Raw genomic sequence first — 5,341 nt, forward strand, 5'->3', positions numbered from 1 at the left:
GGGTGTGCTTCAACCTTACAAGTAGGCAGAGGAAGTTGTTTGATGAGGCCCTTTTCCATATATACCTAGTGTAGTATCTGGGATGGAGCTCACTAAATAAAACTATTATATGTACTATGATATAGGGAGTGCAAGTCACTGAAATATCACTCCTGGCATCCTGTGTTATTGGTTGGTTAAAATTCCTACCATTAGACATTCACTCTGACAACTAGGAAATTGCATTCCTTGAAGTCTTCCTTGAAATGTTGATGTCCCTGGGGAAAGATAAAACTTTTGAACTATGGTGAATACCTAACACTGTAGTGTGAATTGATTTTTGATATCAACAAACCTAATGTCAGAACCTAAATGGTGTATAAGATATAGTAGGAAAGCTTGATAAGAAAGGAAGAAAGAGGGAAAGGTCTGTGGTCTGGGGCCTGGTTAGTAAGGTGGATCCTGGAGTGATGTGACTTTTTGTCTTCAGACAAGCTCAGTGTGATTCTGTTGACTCCTCTGAGCTCAGTACTTGGGAAAGGTTCTGCTCTATCGTGGTGAGAGGAATCTGACTGCTATTCGATTGTGTGACCCTGGCTGTTTCTGTGAATCTGCCCACAAGATAGGGTGAAGGAACTTCCCGTGAAAACTTCCTCCCTCCACCATAAGAAGTGAGAAATAATCTTAAGAATTCATCAGAGTGGGAACTTCCCTGGTGGTCCAGTGGGTAAGACTCTGTGCTTCCACTGCAGGGGTCCCAGGTTCACCAGGTGGTGCTGCCAAAAAAAAAAGAAAAGAATACATCAGAGTGGGAGTTTTGATACAGGGTAATATGGCCACATCTGTAAATTTCCTTTGCTGTTCCTAAGTTACCAGAAGAAGACATTAATTACTGAATTAGAAGAGTTGGTGTGGGGTAGGAAGCAAATAAAAAGGAGCTTTGTAGACACTTTGATTACCCAGTTCCACTTGCAAGTCGGTTGTCAATCATTTAAGCATTCTTGTGGAGAAAGACCTATCAGGCTGTCTTCCAAGGAAAATGCAAAAAAAAAAAAAAAATCAGTATGCACCTTAAATATTGAATGGAAGTCAAATACTGGTCAGAAAGATTTTTAAGCAAGACTAAGGAACAGAACTCCAAAGGCTGTAGGTAGAGATAAATCCTGTACTTTTCAAGGTTTAACAGTTTGTGATTTTTCTCCGTGCTAGAAAATAATTTATTTTATTAGAGTGTTTGCAGCAGATACATGAATGGCATAAATTACATATTACAATTTGCCATGGAGATCTTACTGTCTCAATTAAGTGTCAGTTAGCACATTCTGCAGTGAGCCCTCCTTCTAAGGTCTGGTGGTATTTCATGGTACGTCAGTCAATAACCCGTGTCCCCAGCCTAATTGCCAAGGGGCTATATCCTGACTCCTAGCTAAGGGTTGGCCTTGGAAAGTATAAAGTTATGTTTGTTAAATGCAAGTCTCATGAATCTGGAAGGCGTTAGCAATAATCTTCCTGCCCATTGCACAAATTCCTTCCTGTAAATGCCAGTGATCATGGTGTAGACAAGCATGGGCTCCAATCCCATGATTTTACTTGAAAACTAAACTTCCTGTCAGCATCTTAAGCTTTGATCGCTCCTTTAATGTTAGCATTTTATTAAAGTAAATGGAATTAGAAATAAATCAGTTTAATCACACATGAAGCATGATTTTTCATGAGCACTTCAATCATTTTTACTTGAAACAATGGAAAAATGAATGTGTTAATTTGCAGCCAGATTGAAGAATTCTGAAAAATATTTAATTTTAATTCTGAATACTTGTCTAGTTATTTGAAGTAAGTCCTTTTTAGATTACTCAACTCTGAGTCTGGATTTGAATAATAAATTTTCTCTAACGTTACTTATTCTAAAGAGAAATAAATTACTGTTGTGCATATGTATGCATATACATAAATACACGTTTTGTAGCTTTTGAAATTCAATCATAAATGTATCTAATTCATCTCCCAGTACAGTCTGTCAGTGTAAGACAGGTAAGGGTTTACATGAGTAAATTAATTTTTATTGAGAGAAAATCATCAAAATAATCACTGAGGGTAAGTCTCCCAATGTTTATCAGAGTTTCAATTTCATGAGCACTTATGTGATTTTTAAAAAAATAAAGCCTGAGTAAGAGTAAAGATTCCCCTAACTACTGAATGAAATAGAGAATCTACTCTTGAGTTATTCTGAAATTCTCATTGGATTTACTATTATTTTGAAAAGTGAATCCAGATAAATCATGTTTATTTACCATAATTTACTATCTTATCTGAAGAGGGTAAATGTGCTCTATTTTTTTTTTCCCATTTATTTTTATTAGTTGGAGGCTAATTACTTTACAGAAACATGGAACACTTCACGAATTTGTGTGTCATCCTTGCACAGGGGCCATGCTAATCTTCTCTGTATCATTCCAATTTTTGTATATGTGCTGCCGAAGCGAGCACGGTAAATGTACTCTATTAGAAACAACATGAAGCCTTTGAAGAAAAGCTTTAAGGTAATTTAATTCTTTGCTCAGTCCCCCCAAAAATGATTCAGTGCTGCAGAGGATTGTGCATTTGTATACTGCATGAAAGTGACTAAAGGTCTGGGCGGAACTGTAAATCCAGCCTTTTCTAAACTGAACAAGTCATTGTTTTGGGGGAGGCATCCTCCAATTTCTAATTCCTACAGAAATGTCTTATAGACACTGCGTAGTTTAATTCAAGTTTAACTTTCAATTATAAAGTAAGCCTTCTTAGACTATATCTTTATGGGACAGTTAGGTCAAAGTTTGAAAAAAGTAACCAGTAGAATGAAACTGGCAAATTGACTGATATCCTCCCTAGGCCTCCATTTTGTTGACTTAAATTACATCTTTGTCATAAAGTCACAACTTCAGAAAAATCAACAAGGATTAAGTTTTAATTTTTTTCCTTCACATATTATCCCCTCCCCCACTGCCACCAAAGATGAATAATCTCATTTGGAGAAACTTTCGCCTATCTGTAATATCGGTTTATAACAGACATTTATAATAAATCCTTAGTATAACTCATATAAATTAATAGTTAAAGCAGTAGCTATATATTTTTAACCTGAATTTATGCTACAGAATTATCTGTTAACTTTCTACCAATTTTTTTTTTTTACTAACTTTCTGAAAAAATAAATATTAGATGAATAATACTATGCGTTATGGCTGAGTTGAGGTCTGAGACTTGACTAACATTTCATTTATGTTTATTTTAAAAATAGGTGCCCCTTTAAATTATGATGAATGAAATATAGTATCTGCACTGACAGAAGTTAAGAATATAGCCATTTACCCTAATGATACAAGAAGTGGAATGAGACGTCAGGGCATAGAGTAGTCCCTTTCAATTCAATCCAACAGTGTGTTAAGCAGAGAAGACTTGTTGAAAGGCCATTTTGAAATGACAAAATGTCAGGGTTAGAAGGAACCACATTTACCATATAGTGTCATCCACTATTGAATTCAGGAATATTTTCTGCTGTATCCGTGACTAACTCTGAATACTAAGAAAGTGCAGTAGGTTCATAAGAGTGATAATTCTAGTACTGATTGGCTATAATGTTTATATGATTCTGCGGCAGAAACTTTTAACTTCTCCCTTCTTTGTGTTTATTCTCCATTTTTCTCTTTAATTAATGATCACTCCTCACTCAGACCCCAACACACTGACTTTTGGCTGTTTTATGCTGATGTATCTGGAGACCACATTTCTCAACTTCTCTAACAGTGAGATCAGTTCAGTTCAGTTGCTCAGTCATGTCCGACTCTTTGCGACCCCATGAACCGCAGCACGCCAGGCTTCCCAGTCTATCACCAACTCCCAGAGCTTACCCAAACTCATGTCCATCAAGTTGATGATGCCATCCAACCAATTCATCCTCTGTCATCCTCTTCTCCTCCTACCTTCAGTCTTTCCTAGCATCAGGGTCTTTTCAGATGAGTCAGTTCTTTGCATCTGGTGGCCAAAGTATTGGAGTTTCAGTTTCAGCATCAGCCTTCCAATGAATATTCAGGACTGATTTCCTTTAGGATGGACAGATTGGATCTCCTTGCAGCCCAAGAGAGTCTCAAGAGTCTTCTCCAACACCACAGTTCAAAACATCTTTTCTTCAGCGCTCAGTTTTCTTTATTGTCCAACTCTCACATCTGTACATGACTACTGGGAAAACCATAGCTTTGACGAGACGGATCTTTGTTGGAAAAGTAATGTCTCTGCTTTTCAATATGCTGTCTAGGTTGGTCATAGCTTTTTTTTCCAAGGAGCAAGCGTCTTTTAATTTCATGGTTGCAGTCACCATCTGCAGTGATTTTGTAGCCCAAGAAAAGAAACTCTATCACTGTTTCCATTGTTTCCCTGTCTATTTGCCATGAAGTGATGGCACCGGATGCCATGATATTAGTTTTCTGAATGTTGAGTTTTAAACCAGCTATTTCACTCTCCTCTTTCATTTTCATCAAGAGGCTCTTTAGTTCTTCTTTGCTTTCTGCCATAAGGGTGGTGTCATCTGCATATCTGAGGTTATTGATATTTCTCCCAGCAATCTTGATTCCAGCTTATGCTTCATCCAGTCCAGCATTTCTCATGATGTACACTGCATATAAGTTACATAAGCAGGGTGACAATATACAGCCTTGATATACTCCTTTCCCAATTTGGAACCAGTCTGTTGTTCCATGTCCAATTCTAACTGTTGCTTCTTGACCTGGAAACAGGTTTCTCAGGAGGCAGGTCAGGTGGTCTGGTATTCCCATCTCTTTCAGAATTTTCCAGTTTGTTGTGATCCACACAGTCAAAGGCTTTGGTGTAGTCAATAAAGCAGAAATAGATGGTTTTCTGGAACTTTCTTACTTTTATGATGATCCAGTGAATGTTGGCAATTTGATCTCTGGTTCCTCTGCCTTTTCTAAATCCAGCTTGAACATCTGGAAGTTTGCAGTTCATGTACTGTTGAAGCCTGGCTTGGAGAAATTTGAGAATTACTTTGCTAGTGTGTGAGATTAGTGCTATGGTGTGGTAATTTGAGCATTCTTTGGCATTGCCTTTCTTTGGGATTGGAATGAAAACTGACCTTTTCCAGTCCTATGGCCACTGCTGCGTTTTCCAAATTTGCTGGCATTATTGAGCGTAGCACTTTCACAGCATCATCTTTTACGATTTCAAATGGCTCAAATGGAATTCCATCACCTCCACTAGCTTTATTCATGTTGATGACCTCACATTCCGGGATATCTGGCTCTAGGTGAGTGATCACATCATTGCAGTTACCTGGATCATGAAGATCTTTTTTTATACAGTTCTGTGT

At 37.6% G+C, this 5,341-nt stretch overlaps 1 non-coding gene across 1 annotated transcript; it reads right to left on the minus strand.

Moving 5' to 3' along the window:
- Positions 1–2,359: 2,359 nt before the first annotated feature.
- LOC122688838 lies at positions 2,360–2,466 on the minus strand. Its single transcript, XR_006339583.1, has one exon. It is a non-coding gene; the product is annotated as a U6 spliceosomal RNA (small nuclear RNA).
- Between the last annotated feature and the right edge of the window lie 2,875 nt (positions 2,467–5,341).

The sequence above is a fragment of the Cervus elaphus genome, chromosome 33 (genome assembly GCF_910594005.1).
Source record: "Cervus elaphus chromosome 33, mCerEla1.1, whole genome shotgun sequence".
In the NCBI taxonomy this organism is placed as follows: Eukaryota; Metazoa; Chordata; class Mammalia; order Artiodactyla; family Cervidae; genus Cervus; species Cervus elaphus.